The sequence below is a fragment of the Littorina saxatilis genome, linkage group LG2 (genome assembly GCF_037325665.1).
Source record: "Littorina saxatilis isolate snail1 linkage group LG2, US_GU_Lsax_2.0, whole genome shotgun sequence".
NCBI classification, from domain to species: domain Eukaryota; kingdom Metazoa; phylum Mollusca; class Gastropoda; order Littorinimorpha; family Littorinidae; genus Littorina; species Littorina saxatilis.
In genome coordinates, this window is record NC_090246.1 from 61,773,885 (window position 1) to 61,792,867 (window position 18,983).

At 39.5% G+C, this 18,983-nt stretch overlaps 1 long non-coding RNA gene and 4 other non-coding genes across 5 annotated transcripts in view; 1 reads left to right on the forward strand and 4 right to left on the reverse strand.

Annotated features, from left to right (window-relative positions):
• LOC138959462 (uncharacterized) overlaps positions 1-18,983 on the reverse strand; it is a 381,943-nt gene that overhangs the window by 212,451 nt on the left and 150,509 nt on the right. The gene's annotated exons all lie outside the window — the stretch shown is intronic.
• On the reverse strand, positions 14,975-15,047 carry Trnaa-agc (transfer RNA alanine (anticodon AGC)). The gene has a single exon. It is a non-coding gene; the product is annotated as a tRNA-Ala (tRNA).
• On the forward strand, positions 16,024-16,096 carry Trnaa-agc (transfer RNA alanine (anticodon AGC)). Its single transcript has one exon. It is a non-coding gene; the product is annotated as a tRNA-Ala (tRNA).
• Trnaa-agc (transfer RNA alanine (anticodon AGC)) lies at positions 17,450-17,522 on the reverse strand. Its single transcript has one exon. It is a non-coding gene; the product is annotated as a tRNA-Ala (tRNA).
• Positions 18,453-18,525, reverse strand: Trnaa-agc (transfer RNA alanine (anticodon AGC)). The gene has a single exon. It is a non-coding gene; the product is annotated as a tRNA-Ala (tRNA).

An 18,983-nucleotide genomic window follows, 5' to 3' on the forward strand; every position in this document is an offset into this window, starting at 1 on the left:
TCTGAACAGACATTGCCAGGTTTTTTACGCACAGTACAAACACCCTTTCATTTAAACACTCACCGCTTGCGAACATCCTAAGTACCCTCCGTAAAGAGCTAGCATTTTTTCAAGATTTTATTTTTGCATGGCCTGCAGGATTGTCTAGTACCAAAATCAGACGCTTTTTGGCGCTAGTACTAAAATCTAAATAATAAATTGACGACTTGTAACACAAGCATTCATTAATCCTAAAAGATTTGTTTTTCATCAAAAAAAGATCAGTACAACTCGAAGTTTTGAAAAATGGACAAAAAGGGAGTCCGGAAGCTTGTCACGCAAAGAAGTGTTTCCCGAAGCAGACACATTTTTTGCATTGAACTTGCTTCTTTGAAGCCAAACTCCACCGTTAAGTTTGTGTGACTCGCAGTCGTTGTTGCATTTTAGATTCAGAGTTACACGATAATGTTCTGATGCAGATAAGGCGAGTCGCATTGAAATCAGAAACTGACGACTAGATTGTGAAAAAAAAGGAAAGTTGATCACACCCCGGGGTCCACGATGGCTATGGCGTTAGATAAACCATGCAAAAATAAATTCATTGAAAATTGCTGGCTCTTTACGTAAGGCACCTCAGATATTCTCAAGCGGTGAGTGTTCAAACAAAAGGGTGTTTGTACTGTGTGTCTTTGATGGTTTGCGGGAGGCTTACTGTGCCTTAAAAGGGATATGTGGTCTCTCATCGGAGAGGCCACACATTGCAGGTACAACTCCACACACTTTTTAACTTTGTGACTTTCATTGCCGTGCACTGATACACTGAGCACAAAAAAGTAAAGGATATTTTTTTCAATGGTATACCCCAGATAACAGCAGTTATTTGGTCAGAAATATACGTGAATTTGAAAATCAGTCTTTCTTCTGCTCAAAAATGTGTTTCTGGAATCTGAGCAATATCTGGGTATGATGTCACTGGTCCGTGACCACATCTACTCTCAAAAATTGTGTTTTTTGATGGCTTGATTCACTTTCAACCGTTGAAACAGTGACTTAAACTGAATATTTTACATTTTTTACATTCGAAAGTTTATTTGGTGTCTTACCTAATGGTTCATACAAATTTCGTTCAAATCTGTCGCGCTGTCAGGCTGATCTAGTGTGTAAAACAGAGCGACCACAAAACTGAAAAACAGCAAAAAATCAATGGTTTTAATGGTGTTTTTGCTGGGTAGCTGCAGGCTCTCCAAATTTCACAGAACTTAACTTTTTGTGCTCAGTGTACATACAGCAGACTTGCGCTCTTCAGTCTCTTTGTTTGTATGTTTGCTTAATGCCCAGTCCACCACAAAGGGTTATGTATCGATTGGACATTGGATTTCCCTTCTTTGAGCCATGTGACGTCAGAGGCATACAAAACTTCATATTTTGGCGTTTCAGGTTGACCGAAACTTCAAAGGAACTACAAAACACACGTCATGTGTTTGATTGCATGTGTGTGTGCTGTTCAATGTCAAAACAACAACAAAGTCAGTACATGACGTGTGTTTTGTAGTTCCTTTGAAGTTTCGGCCAACCTGAAACGCCCAAATATGAAGCTTATGTGTTTGATTGCAAGTGTGTGTGTGCTCGTTCAATCGTTAAAACAACAAAGTCAGTACCTGAAAGGAATGCAATCGATAAATAAATGTTATTTGCGTTTTTGACCAAAATATGACATTTTACACAGATCAAGACAGTCATTGTTCTCCGAGACTGCGCTAGCAGTCGAGGTGAACAATGACTGTCGAGATGTGTGTAAAATGTCATATTTTGGTCAAAAACGCAAATAACGTATAATATCAGGGCGGTTGCTCTTCAGTGCTCTTCAGTGTAATGCACCATAAAAGAGGAGTCACACTACACAAATTCTAACCTGTCTTTGATGCAATTCATGGTCTCATTGATTTTTGGGTTGTTCTTGTTGATTATTTTATTTTATCATATTCGTTCCATTTCCTTGTATTAATACACACCCCACAAAATAATTTTTAAATCCAACCAACATGGTGGTTTTTTTTTTTACTCACATGCGAAGCAAAAGTGAGTCTATGTACTCACCCGAGTCGTCCGGACGTCCGTCCGTCCGGAAAACTTTAACGTTGGATATTTCTTGGACACTATTCAGTCTATCAGTACCAAATTTGGCAAGATGGTGTATGATGACAAGGCCCCAAAAAACATACATAGCATCTTGACCTTGCTTCAAGGTCAAGGTCGCAGGGGCCATAAATGTTGCCTAAAAAACAGCTATTTTTCACATTTTTCCCATTTTCTCTGAAGTTTTTGAGATTGAATACCTCACCTATATATGATATATAGGGCAAAGTAAGCCCCATCTTTTGATACCAGTTTGGTTTACCTTGCTTCAAGGTCAAGGTCACAGGAGCTCTTCAAAGTTGGATTGTATACATATTTTGAAGTGACCTTGACCCTGAACTATGGAAGATAACTGTTTCAAACTTAAAAATTATGTGGGGCACATGTTATGCTTTCTTCATGAGACACATTTGGTCACATATGATCAAGGTCAAGGTCACTTTGACCCTTATGAAATGTGACCAAAATAAGGTAGTGAACCACTAAAAGTGACCATATCTCATGGTAGAAAGAGCCAATAAGCACCATTGTACTTCCTATGTCTTGAATTAACAGCTTTGTGTTGCATGACCTTGGATGACCTTGACCTTGGGTCAAGGTCACATGTATTTTGGTAGGAAAAATGTGTAAAGCATGTGAGTCGTATGGGCTTTGCCCTTCTTGTTTTACCTTTCTATGCCCTCCAGCAAGAAATAGTGGACAGCGAGCTTTGCTTGCTTCCAAATTTATATTAATGAGCTAATTATAACATTTAATCATCATCAAAAACCTTGTCAATGCTTTCAATGTGTGTGTGATTCAGAAGTCGTTAGGTAATCTGGCAGTCATTAAAACAAGGTAGGGGTCAAATTAAAAGTTTTAAAGTTGCCACAGCGCTCCAAAAACTCAATAATGTTTGTTGCGGTTTTACAAAATGTGATCCAGATTCACTGAAGGGGGCCGGGGACTCAAAATAACCATTTTTTCATGTTGGGAGTCGTTTAGCTATGTTTTAGATATGGTTAGCTCTGTTCAATCAATCAATGAGTCTTATATCGCGCATATTCCGTGGGTACAGTTCTAGGCGCTCTGCAGTGATGCCGTGTGAGATGAAATTTTATACGGCCAGTAGATTGCAGCCATTTCGGCGCATATTTACCTTTCACGGCCTATTATTCCAAGTCACACGGGTATAGGTAGACAATTATTAACTGTGCCTAAGCAATTTTGCCAGGAAAGACCCTTTTGTCAATCGTGGGATCTTTAACGTGCACACCCAATGTAGTGTACACGGGGGGAGGTTCGGACACCGAAGAGAGTCTGCACACAAAGTTGACTCTGTGAAATAAATTTCCGCCGAACCTGGGATCGAACTCAAGCTGACAGCGGCCAACTGAATACAAATCCAGCGCGCTACCAACTGAGCTATATCCCCGCCCGTTAGCTGTATCATTCTGTTTTTTTTCTTTTCCTCTCACTTTGAAGGCCTGGGAATTATGTATTTTTGTCAGTATTGTTTTTTATTTTGTATTTTGTACGTTATTGTCTCCATGGAAGGTGTGATTTTTTGGGTGCTCATTTTTTGTAGTCTTTAGCATGTACAACAAAGGCATTTTGAGGAACAGCTGTCAATTTCTGTTTCAGGGAACTACAGCAAGTTCTCGAGAGAAGAAGAGAAGGCCGTGAGGAAGCTTTTTCAAGCTTCCATTTTGGGAGGAAAGCTTCCAGGAAAGAAACAAATTTTGTTGGGCATTGCAGGCAGCCAAACACTGGAAGGGAGATCCTGGACCCAAATTAAAGATAAAGTGGCAAATGAAAAGAACACATGAAGCACATGTACTAAATTTAACTGTTACTTCCTACTGTAATATTAATTCCATTTCCCGCAGTTTCCTGTCACTTTGAGGGAAAACTGCACTTTGGTTTGTGCAGTGCAGTTCTTTTGTCAGTTGTTCTCCTCTTTATTTGTTCTATCGTCTTTCTTCTTCTTTTTTGTGTGTGTACTTTTGTGTTTTTGTGCCTGAAGAAGACCCTTAGGTCGAAACGTCCCTGTTATTTGTTCCGTGTTCGTCATTTTAACGTGAGTACATTGCTTTTTGGTCTCTTTATTGTTCCCTCTCACGTGCAGTCGCCATTGTTTAATACTTTGAGGGAAGTTAAAAGAAATATTTTTGTCGACAAGCAAAGTGGTTACAAGCCCCCCGGTCATACACTTTTTTTTTTCGTAAAGCACAGATTTTTTGCTCCCACCCATGCAGTTGGAAAACCTTTTCAAATCTCTTGTGTTGTTTTAAACTTTTGCTCTAAACATTTGGTATGACACAAATTTTGAAGTGAAAATTGATTCGGATTACAGTATCACTTGATTATGTTTCATGATTTTTGAGTCACTTGAGAAAAAGTGACTCTATGTAATCGGTCAGTGTTAGTCTGTCCGGCCGGCCGTCTGGCCGGCCGTCCGTAGACACCACCTTAACGTTGGACTTTTCTCGGAAACTATCAAAGCGATCGGGCTCATATTTTGTTTAGTCGTGACCTCCAATGACCTCTACACTTTAACGATGGTTTCGTTGACCTTTGACCTTTTTCAAGGTCACAGGTCAGCGTCAAAGGAAAAATTAGACATTTTATATCTTTTCTCGGAAACTATCAAAGCGATCGGGCTCATATTTTGTTTAGTCGTGACCTCCAATGACCTCTACACTTTAACGATGGTTTCGTTGACCTTTGACCTTTTTCAAGGTCACAGGTCAGCGTCAAAGGAAAAATTAGACATTTTATATCTTTGACAAAGTTCATCGGATGTGATTGAAACTTTGTAGGATTATTCTTTACATCAAAGTATTTACATCTGTAGCCTTTTACGAACGTTATCAGAAAAACAAGGGAGATAACTAGCCTTTTCTGTTCGGCAACACACAACTTAACGTTGGGCTTTTCTCGGAAACTATAAAAGTGACCGGGCTCAAATTTTATGTGAACGTGACTCATTGTGTTGTGAATAGCAATTTCTTCCTGTCCATCTGATGCCTCATATAATATTCAGAACTGCGAAAGTGACTCGATCGAGCGTTTGCTCTTCTTGTTTTCTGGTTTACCTTGTTTCTTTTTGGTGTAAATATGTGGACGTCTGCACTGACAGATGTCATGACAGCTGTCCTTTGTATGAGATTGTCTGGGTTGTGGATAACTCCCATTGATCATGACTTTTGTATGGACCCGCAGCATTGTTACGTGTATTTGCTCTGTCCAGTAGGAAAACATTTTTAAGTCTTCTTGTGTTGTTTTAAACTTTTGCTCTAAAAATGTGGTTCCCATTGAACCTCAGTACAGATTATGGTTTGCAAAATATATGTTGCTTACTTGATTCTTGAGAATTGTGTTTGTTTTCGCTACCCCCGCGGGTTAGGGGGAGTCCCATATTGGTTGGGACGAGAAAGAATTTACCCGATGCTCCCCAGCATGTCGAAAGAGGTGACTAACGGATTCTGTTTCTCCTTTTACCCTTGTTAAGTGTTTCTTGTATAGAATATAGTCAATTTTTGTAAAGATTTTAGTCAAGCAGTATGTAAGAAATGTTAAGTCCTTTTTACTGGAAACTTGCATTCTCCCAGTAAGGTAATATATTGTACTACGTTGCAAGCCCCTGGAGCAAATTTTTGATTAGTGCTTTTGTGAACAAGAAACAATTGACAAGTGGCTCTATCCCATCTCCCCCCCTTTCCCCGTCGCGATATAACCTTCGTGGTTGAAAACGACGTTAAACACCAAATAAAGAAAGAAAGTCTGTTTTCGCCAAGTGAGGGTGTGTGACTGTGGCTGTGAGTGTGTTTGTGACAGTAAATTCAACACTATGAGTGACAAAGAACTGAAGACTGTGTGTGGCAGGGAACAGGACACGTTGTGTCATTCGCCTGTAAGTGTAATCATATTTTGTAACCATCAAAAACAATTTCCCTTGAAATCAAAACACAATTTCCCTTGAAATCAAAACATTAACAAGTAAGAAAAAATGACACCTGAAAATGGCATTCAATGGTTACTCATGCTCTCTCTCTCTCTCTCTCTCTCTCTCTCTCTCTCTCTCTCTCTCTCTCTCTCTCTCTCTCTCTCTCTCTCTCTCTCTCTCTCTCTCTCTCTCTCCCTCCCCCCCTCCTGAAAACAAACAAACATCAAACAAACATTGAGGAACCAAAGCTAAATAGCGTTTTAAAGTATAAGCTCAAGAGGATACTTCCCACTGTGATATTAATTACTAGTGTGTTTTTGTGAGGGTGCTTTAACGTTTCAGTTATAGGGAGTAGCACACGTTTGTGATATGATCCGTGCATGTCTTAAACAAGTAATGGCAGTGCATATTAGCAGATCTGCATTTTCAACCATCAAGTTATTCACGAATGGTAGTCGTCCGATGTTGGAATATAGCGTGTTCGTGTTTTTAGTCTCTCGTGTTCTTAGTTATATGATTCAAGTCTTATATCGCGCGCGTATCTCCAGACTCTGACTCGAGGCGCAGGGATCTATTTATGCCGTGTGAGATAGAATTTTTTACACAATACATCACGCATTCACATCGACCAGCAGATCGCAGCCATTTCGGCGCATATCCTACTTTTTACGGCCTATTATTCCAAGTCACACGGGTATTTTGGTGGACAATTTTGTTATCTATGCCTATGCAATTTTGCCAGGAAAGACCCTTTTGACAATCGTGGGATCTTTAACGTGCACACCCCAATGTAGTGTACACGAAGGGACCTCGGTTTTTCGTCTCATCCGAAAGACTAGCACTTGAACCCACCACCTAGGTTAGGAAAGGGGGGAGAAAATTGCTAACGCCCTGACCCAGGGTCGAACTCGCAACCTCTTGCTTCCGAGCGCAAGTGCGTTACCACTCGGCCACCCAGTCCGTTTAGTGTGATCAAGCAAACGCAAACAATCCTTGAATCTTTTAAAGCACGATAAAAAGATCAAGTATCGATCCTCATATCAAACAGACAATGAAGTAAGGCGTCCGCCCCGTGATCGGGAGGTCGTGGGTTCGAACCCCGGCCGGGTCATACCTAAGACTTTAAAATTGGCAATCTAGTGGCTGCTCCGCCTGGCGTCTGGCATTATGGGGTTAGTGCTAGGACTGGTTGGTCCGGTGTCAGAATAATGTGACTGGGTGAGACATGAAGCCTGTGCTGCGACTTCTGTCTTGTGTGTGGCGCACGTTATATGTCAAAGCAGCACCGCCCTGATATGGCCCTTCGTGGTCGGCTGGGCGTTAAGCAAACAAACAAACAAAAATTCAAAATCAAAGAATACAATCTCTAGCTGCGCACGCTAGCTTTGCGAAATAAAGTGTTGGTTTGGTTACCAACACCCCATCCCGCCATTTAATTTTAACACACACAAATTTAAAAGATTGAAAATTATTCCGAATATAATTTTCTAAATAAAATTTTTTGTCTTGGTTGAAAAATTGCGACACGACCTTAATTCATGCTAACAAACATTCTTATTAGGTTAAATTTTTGTTATTTTTTTTTATTTAAAAAAAAATTATTTTTTTTTATTTAAAATTTATTTATTTATTTTTTTTTAAACTAAGCTTTGGTTTTGTAACGAAAATCCGGCCTAAAGTCTTTTCATGCGCAAAAAAAAAAAAAAAAAAAAGATTGAAAATTATTCCGAATATAATTTTCTAAATAAAAATTTTTGTCTTGGTTGAAAAATTGCGACACGACCTTAATTCATGCTAACAAACATTCTTATTAGGTTAAATTTTTTTTTTTTATTTTATTTAAAAAAAAAAAAAAATTTTTATTTAAAATTTTTTTTTATTTTTTTTTTTTAAACTAAGCTTTGGTTTTGTAACGAAAATCCGGCCTAAAGTCTTTTCATGCGCAAAAAAAAAAAAAAAAAAAAAAAAAAAAAATACCCCCCCTTCCCCCCCGCCCCCAGGTTTTGTAACGAGAATATGGCCTTAAGTCTTTTCATGCGCAAAAAAAAAAAAAAAAAAAAAAATTACCCCCCCCCCCCCCCCCACCTCCTATTTTTTTTTTTAATAATTCTGGATTACTGGTAGCTTTTTTGTACTACCACGCATATGTAACGCTATTTTGATAAAGTTGATAGTATTTACAGCTTTCCGGTCATAATTATGTCCGGCTATCATTCACTTTTAGGTGGCGGATGTCCAGATATAACACGTGTTTCAGAATCTCTATTTTTGGGTGTGTAACTTTCAATAATGAGTGTTTTAAAAAAAAAAATTCTCAAAAAGTATTCTTAAAGTCCGACACATGTTTATACTCGCACTCCGTTTCTGTAGCTTTAGCAATAAACAAGTCCAGATATAACACATTTTTCTTTGCGGCTAATGTCCAGAGATCCCCCCCTCAGACACGTATGTGTGTGTGTGTGTGTGTGTGTGTGTGTGTGTGTGTGTGTGTGTGTGCGTGCTTGCGTGCGTGCGTGCGTTTGTATTAGCTGACCGTGTGTACTGGTCAACCAACTGTCCAACCTCGGAACTCACAAATAATCCCTGTTTCAAAATGAACACACAAATCTCGACCTCTAAGCCATCCTAATGCAAAGAGCAATTGAAGGGAAGCCACCTCATTGCCGTCACTTAGCTCCCTTGGGCCGCCATCTTTCTACGCTGGTCAAATAGAGCGCAGCAGGAGTGACGGGGACAGAGAAAAGACCCCGGGATCCATTCAAACTCCGCACAAGACAACATGGCAGGGAATATTGAGTTTTAAGTAATGAGGCCCATTAACGTTGTTAGAGTGCTGGGCGAGAAAGTCTGCGTTTTTTAACAGCTGGTTGGTTTTGGAAGAGTGCCCTCTGCCACCTCCGCTTAAAGAAGACATGGGTAATTAAGAGTTGATGATTGTTCAGAAGTGTCGTTCATGCACGTTTTGATTTTTGGTGTTGTGATTTGTTGAATTTTTTGGAGCGCTCTTTGAAAGTTGAAGCTGAAATGGTTGGTTGTTGCTCTCTACCGACCCTTCAACCAAGAGTTGAAATGAATACACACTAGGTAATGTTCAAGAATAGTGTCCCAATTTCAAAGAAGCTTTAGAAATCTTTGCAGACTGAGAAAATCGAGGCATTGTGTTGAACCGGATGTAAAATCGTGATGAAAAAGCGATAACTTTGACTTTGAAATTTAACTCATGCCGTAAACCCTCACGTTAAATTCTCTCGACATAAACACAATGGGGGCCTTTGACAGAGAGAGTTAAATATTAGGGGACAATTTCCCTCAGTTTTGCAAACAATCCAATCACCATAAACTAGATCAAGTTTTCAGAAACGTATTCAAGACACTTCATTTCGATTTGAACAACTTAAAAAATAGTGTAACCGACTTCATAATTGCCTAACTGGCCCCTGTCAGACGACTATCGATCACATCTTGTGCAGGCCACACGCTAAAAGTTCTCTATTTAATGATATAGATCTATCTAAATCTATCTAAATAAAAACTTATTTATATATGCAACCGTTCACTTCATTAGCACAAATGGAATGTTTTGTAGTTTACATGACGCACAATTTTAAACTTTTACAAAATGCATGTTAACTTTAAGAAATCTCGCCTACTTGAAACTAAATGTTTTTTAAAACATTCGAGTCACCCTGCCGAGATGTAAAAGAATGACCAAAGAACAGGCCAGCAACGAGTTCTGCAGACGACTGTCTAAAATCTCAAAGGCAAAGTTCATTCCTCGAAATTATCCCAACTCTCTCTTCAGTCCCAGAGTCCAAACAGTCTCAGCTGAACAGACTTCCTCTTTATTCCCGTAGTCGCACACAAGACAACAATGGTAACCCCCCCCCACACACACACACACACACACACACACACACACACACACACACACACACACACACCTCTCCCTCCTCTTTCCGCGTTATCCCGTCGGCGAAAAAAATGTCCTCTATCACAACAAGAAAAGATGAACAGCTGTAAAACACAGCACGAAAAATGTGCCGTTCCTCCTTTCAGAAGTTTAGGATGAAACAAAATGAAGTGCTGACAAAGAGTGGTGTCTTTGAGTCCATAAATTATGGCACGCAGCAACTACTCCCCCCCCCCCCCCCCTTCCGTTGTTTTTTCCCAAATGTCTCCAAACCATAAACATTTTGTTTTACAACTATTGAAATAGCATTAAGCTTATCACTTTTATTTATTTGCTTAATCAGGATTTAAAAAAAAGGTTGCTTGCATCAATAAAACACACTGTGTATAGTTTGTAGCGAATATTTCCTTGCTTCTTGGTGGGGGATGGAAGGGGTTGGGTGATTGGTTATCGTCCAGTTTACTTTATTCTGATTTGCCACCTATTTCTTTCTATTAAAAACAAGACAACCTCGTTCAGGTTGATTCAGTTTAGATTAACTTGTTGTAATCAGCCTCAAACTCACCGCAAACCGCTCATTTTTAAGACCCCACATGTTAGCAGTCTTTGTCAAGCGAGGCGTCCTCTGGTACCACAAATGTGTACTCAAACAGACCCAAGCTTCATTAACCTGGATGGGAATAGAAAAGATTGTCCACTAGGATGTCCCAATGGTGGAGAGAAACTTGCATAATGCTCGATCCCGGGCCCCGCCTTCTCTTGCCAAGTCCGTTTCCACAACAAAAGTAGGCGTAGCTTCCCTTTGTCCGCGAAGAGTTGTCTCCCTGCGGCTTTTTCCGGTCCACACGTGGACCGCAGGTTTTGCTTACGTCACATACGAGGGAGAAGTCAAACGGTTCAGGGAGATTGGCGGAGCAGAGACATCGCCTTAATTAGGCAAGGTGGCGGGTGTAGCAAAGGTGAATTAAAATCTGCATTGAACGATTTGTACCGAAGTGTCATCCTGGGCAAACACGTCCCCCAATCAGTGTCTTGGTCCATCTCTTGCGCAGAGTGACATGACGGGACAGGAAGTGACGCATGTCATTGAGATACGACTGAAACGATATATCAGAACATCAACTATGCACGTCCTCAGCAAGACAAATAATCACATGGATAGAAAAGCTTGACACGAAAAATCCGAGTGTGTGCCAGAGAGAGAGAGAGAGAGAGAGAGAGAGAGAGGGAGTGAGAGAGAGAAAGAGAGCGAGAGAGAGAGAGAGAGAGAGAGAGAGAGAGAGAGAGAGAGAGAGAGAGAGAGAGAGAGAGAGAGAGAGAGAGAGAGAGAGAGAGAATTACAGGAAAAGTGAAAGAAAACAAAAATCCATAACAAAGGAGAAAAATGACACACAAACGTGTTATTAAGGGCAAACAAAAGACGCTGACTCACTCAAACAAACAAACAACAAAGGTACGGGCCAGAAGAACGACATCACCATCGAACGATCAGGAGACGGACTCACCCCTGAGGACATTGACCGGATGGTTCACGATGCCGAGGTGTTCGAGGAGGAGGACAAGAAATTCCGCGAGCTGACAGAGGCCCGAAACGGTCTGGAGGCTATGGCGTACACGGCCAAGCGGCAGCTGGACGATCTCGAGGAGAAGAGTTCTTCAGACGTCAGTGAGGAGCAGGTACAGAAGGCCAAGCAGGCCGTGAGCGAGGTGATGGAGTGGTTGGACTCTCACCAGAGCGCTAGCGCGGAGAAGCTTCAAGAGAAGAAGACTGAGCTGGAGTCTGTGCTGCATCCTTTGGCTGAGGCCTTGTTTTAAAGTTCTGCAGGCTCTTCCGATGGACACAGTGACGATGGTGGACATGATAGTGGAGAGTTGTGAACTGTGTAGCTCAGATGTGTTATAATACGGTGGTAATCAAGCAATGATTTGAATGGGTCACAGGCCGTAAGAGAGAGAGAGAGAGAGAGAGAGAGAGAGAGAGAGAGAGAGAGAGAGAGAGAGAGAGAGAGAGAGAGAAAACAAAAATCCATAACAAAGGAGAAAAATGACACACAAACATGTTATTAAGGGCAAACAAAAGACGCTGACTCACTCAAACAAACAAACAACATTGATATTCAGCCATCAATTCCGAATCAAATGGTTAGTCAAAAATGTCACATTATCACTTTAATTCCTGGGGCAGTAAGATGATTTTGAAAGTGTTTTGAATCTTCAAATCTAATAAATAAATAAATAGATATCAGAAAGAAAGATGGAAAATCAGACATTTATCTCAGCATAACATGCAGGTACACGGAACTGCTTTGCATTGTTTTAAAGAGAAAAACACGAAGCACAAGCCAGATCAAATCGTCACTGTCAACTTGTGACACGTGTACATTTTAAGTAATAATAATAATAATAATAATAATAATAATAATAATAATAATAATAATAATAATAATAATAATAATAATAATAAATGAGCATTTATATAGCGCAACATCATAACTTTACAAGTATGCTCTTTGCGCTTGACACATTTAAAATTAAAACACAGTTATACAAGCATTTACATCTACGATAAGTACTGGTCTTTGATCATTGTTGAACTCAATTCTTCGAAATAAAAAGTTAACGGATATTCAATGAAGTTAAGTAAATAAGTAAGTCAGTCACTGAGTCCATCAATCAGTTAATCCGTCCACCAATTCATCCATCCATCTGTCCAAAATATGAAAATAGTTCTCCACACACAATGTTACGAACAAGCATAAAAGACTGAACCAACAAACAAAAGACAACAACACAAAACAAAAGAAGCAAAATTACAAGAATTGTAATGAACATTTTTTGGAGATGCAGGGATCGATCCCCGTACCTCTCACATGCTAAGCGAGCGCTCTTCCATCTGAGCTACATCCCCTGATCATGTAAGGTGGATTTTTGTAAAAATTCAGTCCTTCCAGCTTGGAAAAAGTGGCGTCTTTTGGTCGGGAGTGGATCACATTCAAAAACAGTGTCCCAAATTAACTCTGTCCTAGTAATCCGTTATATGTATTTGGTTATGATTATGTTCCTTGGACATAATTATAAAAGAAGTTTTCAGAATGAATCGAATTTCAAAGTAAAAATGGTCTCTTTTTACAATGATTTTGCGTCATACTACGTTTCTCTCTTTGTTGTCTATAAAGTTTGGTACCTTGCAACAGCTTCTTTGAATTTGTGACATTTAATGTTCTTGAATATTACTGCATCATTGTGGAAAAAAAAGACAAACCCTTTGTCATAGTTCAACCTAAAACTAGTTTCATACATGTATGGTGCCTGTTTTGTGTATGTGGTTTTTTCTCTCTCTAATCCCAGTCATTTGTCTGTGGATTGTACAGGTATGCCCAGTTTTAGATTTCAGCTAGTTTGAGACAATTTATCTCTAAAGTGTAGAATATGAAAAGAATGTGTTACCTGAATCAAACTGCCTTACCTCAAGGCTACAGCGATAAACGCCAACAATTTACTGGGAACGGTTGATAAAAAAGGTGAAAAGATAGACAACAACATCAATTGTAGAAAACTACAAACAAAATGAACAATGACATTCTACGATGACACTATAGAAACAACAGAAAACAAGAAACACGTCGATTTGTTTAAAAGGAAACGATACAGCGAATTAAGTTTACTGAGGAGCAAAAGGGTTGGTCCAATGGAAATGCGGGGTATCGATCCCCATACCTCTCACATGCTAAGCGAGCGCTCTACCATCTGAGCTACATCCCCTGATATCTTATCCCCTTCTCGCCTGGATACATTTTTCCATAGTCGCCCGGTCTTCTGGAGGTGCTCGTTTGTAAACAGGTAATAGAATTATCGCAGGCAAACTGACCAATCTTTTGTTGAAGATCAGTATGTTTACCTCATCACTTTTTTCTTCTTTCTTTCTGTCTCTCTGTCTTTCTTTTTATATTTAGTCAAGTTTTGACTAAATATTTTAACATCGAGGGGGAATCGAAACGAGGGTCGTGGTGTATGTGCGTGTGTGTGTGTGTGTGTGTGTGTGTGTGTGTGTCTGTGTGTGTGTGTAGAGCGATTCAGACTAAACTACTGGACCGATCTTTATGAAATTTTACATGAGAGTTCCTGGGTATGAAATCCCCGAACGTGTTTTTCATTTTTTTGATAAATGTCTTTGATGACGTCATATCCGGCTTTTCGTGAAAGTTGAGGCGGCACTGTCACGCCCTCATTTTTCAACCAAATTGGTTGAAATTTTGGTCAAGTAATCTTCGACGAAGCCCGGGGTTCTGTATTGCATTTCAGCTTGGTGGCTTAAAAATTAATTAATGACTTTGGTCATTAAAAATCTAAAAATTGTAAAAAAAAATAAAAATTTATAAAACGATCCAAATTTACGTTTATCTTATTCTCCATCATTTGCTGATTCCAAAAACATATAAATATGTTATATTCGGATTAAAAACAAGCTCTGAAAATTAAATATATAAAAATTATTATCAAATTTAAATTGTCCAAATCAATTTAAAAACACTTTCATCTTATTCCTTGTCGGTTCCTGATTCCAAAAACATATAGATATGATATGTTTGGATTAAAAACACGCTCAGAAAGTTAAAACAAAGAGAGGTACAGAAAAGCGTGCTATCCTTCTCAGCGCAACTACTACCCCGCTCTTCTTGTCAATTTCACTGCCTTTGCCATGAGCGGTGGACTGACGATGCTACGAGTATACGGTCTTGCTGAAAAATGGCAGCTACTTGACTAAATATTGTATTTTCGCCTTACGCGACTTGTTCTTTCTTTCTTTCTTGTTATCTTTCTTTCGGGGAAGCAAATGTTTGTTTGGGATGAATACAGGCAGCCGCTAAAGCAATCGATCTGGCAATCAGAAATTCTCCATATTTTACACTCAGATGTGTAGGAGGTATTTCAACAGAACATTTTAAAAAGAAAAAGAAACAACAGCGTCGATAAAGAATTATTACAGCTTTTTTAATGTTATAACCGACGAGCAAAAAGATTGGAGATGCGGGGTATCGATCCCCGTACCTCTCACATGCTAAGCGAGCGCTCTACCATCTGAGCTACATCCCCATATGTATTGCCATGTCGCTTTTTGTAAAGATTCATATGACTCCTTCTATAGCTTGGAAAATGTGTTCCATAATTTAGATCTGGCCAGGCTTTTACATGAGATAACACCATCCCTCCACAATACACAAGCGCAGCAAGCATGAAAGAAAGGGAGAAACCCGTAAAAACAAACAAACCAAAATTCCTACCAATATGTGTGTGTCTTCATGAGTCATGCATGAAGACTCAGTGACTAGTTGTTGTGTTGATGACAGCAGAAGAAAAAAAAGAAACACGTCGATCTGTTAAGCAAAACAAACAAGCAAATTTACCAGAGAGCAAAAAGACTGGAGATACGATGTATCGATCCCCGTACCTCCCACATGTTAAGCGAGCGCTCAACCATCTGAGCTACATCCCCTGATATTCTGCTTGGTGGCTTTTTGTAAAGATTCACTCCTTCTTGTTTGGATGTAGTGTTCCAAAGTTTCATGCCGCCGGTTCAGGGACACACAGTGCGTCGTTCTTTTTTCTCTGCGCTTTTATTCGTTTCAGAATAAAATTGCATGTCATTGATTGGAAACCGATCGATTTGTGTGTGTGTTTTTTTAATTTATATTTACAGTCACACTCAAACTGTTGTCATGTGCCTGTAAATGTTACAGGTATGATGTCCAGATTATAGTTTGAACAAAGCTCGTTCGTTTAGAATATTTAACAAATGACTGTTTATATCCTTATCTTCGACAAAAAGACAAATCGCTGCTTCAGCAGTGCTCTGAGCAAAAAAGCATTTTAAACGACAGCGTTCTTTTTTCAAACTAAAATCTTAACACCATATACCTATTAAATGTAAAACCAAACAGCAACATATTGGTTGGTTTTCATTCAATGAAACTTGTTCTTACTCAGAAGACGGAACGACACACTTTGTCTCCCTAAACCCGTGGCATGAAACTGTGAAACAGTACATCCAAGCTTGTAAGGCAGGACATCAGGGGATGTAGCTCAGATGGTAGAGCGCTCGCTTAGCATGTGAGAGGTACGGGGATCGATACCCCGCATCTCCAAACTTTTTCTCGCTCGTAAATTTGCTCGAATATGTTATGCTAAACAGATCGATGTTTCTTTTTCTTTTTCAACAGTCATGCAGTCACTAAGTTGTCATGGATCATGTAGATACACTTTGCTAACCACTGTGCCAAAACATCTTCTGCCCTGAAATCAATGGCCTGTGCCTGCTGAAACGGCTTCAAAGTGCGCACTCCGTTCGAGTACCTCTGCTTACTATAATTATACCAAGTGTTATACGTGTATTTGTATTCCCTAAAACCACTATTTTGTCAGTATTATTTTGTCCATTAGCTCATCTTTGGTTTTGTAGCCGTTGCAAGCATGGTAACAGTAATGTGTCATGTTCGAGTATAAACCGAATTCAGAAAACTCTTTATTGTGTAAAATGTATCTGAGTTCCAAGCTCTAACTTGAAACATACAAATAAGAGCAATACAATAAAAGTCCCCCCCCCCCCCCACAAAAAAAAAAAAAAAAAAATAGTAATAAAAAAGAAACACAAACAACAACAACAGCAACAACAACATTAAAACAACAACAACAAAAACATCAAACCAGTGTGATAATCAAACCTACCCCGTTTTAAACTCAGTGCAGGTGTCACGAACTGAAACCTCTGCCTGAACAATCCTTCTCATTGCGGTCAATGCGCATGCGCTAAGATGGGGAGATTAATCAGGTCGTGAACAACCTAACCCTAACCCTTACCCTAACCCTAACCCTAATCCTAACCCTAACCCTAACCCATGGTTCGTTCGGTCAAAGGGTCGCATTTTTTAAGTCCAAGATTGGCGCATGCGCATTGACCGCAATAGGAAGGATTGTTCAGCAGAGGTTTCAGTTCGTGACACAGGCATTAACCTTTCTTGTGGTCATTTTGAAATAAAAAATTTTTAATTCCATTTATTATTTCGTTATTTGTTCACGTATAAAGCCATCAGGAAATGTATGATTGATTAATTCATTCGTGTACCTGTTAATGCCGACTTGTGAAATGAAAATACGCAGTATGAACAACTTGAGCAAAACACACAAAGATGGGAAATAAAACTGAACGCCATTTTAATTAAATTAGCATAAGTCATTCTGGTATATTACAGCAATCACAGGCGAAAATCAGGTGTGTGTGTGTTTGTGTGTGTGTTTGTGTGTGAATGTGTGTGTGCCGGTGTGTATATGTGTGTATTTTGCTGTTGTACATTGCCGTGAGCTCCGGTGAGAAAGGGCGATTAATAAGTGTTCATTAATATAATTCTTAATTTAAAAAAAATAAGAAGATGAAATAAGTTTAGAAGCGTTTTGATTATAACATACCTCGTAAAATGATTATTCCGAGGAGAACAAAAGTTTGGAGATGCAGGGTATCGATCCCCGTACCTCTCACATGCTAAGCGAGCGCTCTACCATCTGAGCTACATCCCCACCACGCTAATTCAGTAACTCGAATTGTTTTGACGAGAAGGAGTGTGTCTTTAATGCTTCCGATTCAAGGACACAAAGTGAATCGTTCGGTCTCTTGCTTTCTTCATTCTTTTAAACCACTATTATGTCAATTTTTGTATTTTGTTTTGTGGCCGTGTTGCAAGCATGGTAACAGTAATCTGTCATGTTCGAATATAAGCCGGATTCAAAAAACGGAACTTTTTATAGTGCATAATGTACCTGAGTGCCAAGTTTTAACTTGAAACATACAAAGAAGAGAATCAAGAAAAAATTCCCCCTCCAAGAAAACACGCCCAACAACACCACAAACAACGACAACAACAACACCACCACCAACAACAACAACAACAAAACCAACAACAACAACACAAACAACAACAACAACAACAACAACAACAACACAAACAACAACAACAACAACAACAACCACAACACCAAACCGAGTGTAATAATCAAACCTACCCGCCTTCAACTGAGGCATTAACCTGTCTTGTGGTCATTTCGAAATTCATACATATAATTATTTTTTTTCTGTTATTATTTCACGTATAAAGCCATCAGGACATTTATCATTGATTGATTCAGTCATGTCTTGACGTAATTATTAATTTGTGTACCTCTTTATGCCTTGTGAAATCAGGGAAGATGCGCATATGAACAACTTCAGCAAAACACAGAAAAAAAGGAAATAAACTGAATTAAATTAACCTTAGTCATTCTGGTATATTACAGCAATCACAGGCGAAAATCATGTGTGCCGTGAGCTCTGGTGAGAAGGGGCGATTTGGTAAGTGTTCATTATTACTGTTATTCTTAATTGAAAAAATAATAAGGAGAACAAAATTAACGTTCACACGTTTGGATTATGAAGTACCAAGTAAAATAAATATTCCGAGGAGAAAAAAAGATTGGAGATGCAGGGTATCGATCCCCGTACCTCTCACATGCTAAGCGAGCGCTCTACCATCTGAGCTACATCCCCACATGCTCCCCTAGAGAAATATAAGCTATTTGAAGCTGACCCGATCACAATGCACCCTGGCACCAAGAGACGGTCGAATTAGTCAAGTATTTTGTGATAAATAAAGTTAACAAATACTAAGAAAGACGGATAAATGGCTTTTTAACTCAGAAGCTAAGGTTTGACTGATACACTCAAACTGCGGTTACCAACAACGGTTGTGCTCTAGCCGAGGAGAATGTCTATATTTAGCGCGAAACTTCGAGCGGCCTTGTCGATTGCAACTCGTTTTCCCCGTATTTTCTCCAGTCCCTTCGCCTTGAAAGTGCTGACGTGTACATAACTCAAACGTAAGTTCATCATCGTTATTCTTTCTCTGCTCTTGCATCACTAGTTTAATGCTGACGTGTCTTTAAACCGCCAGAAATTGAGGTGGACAATTCGAACAAAACCTGTTTCGTCAGCCGCTTGGGAGCCCC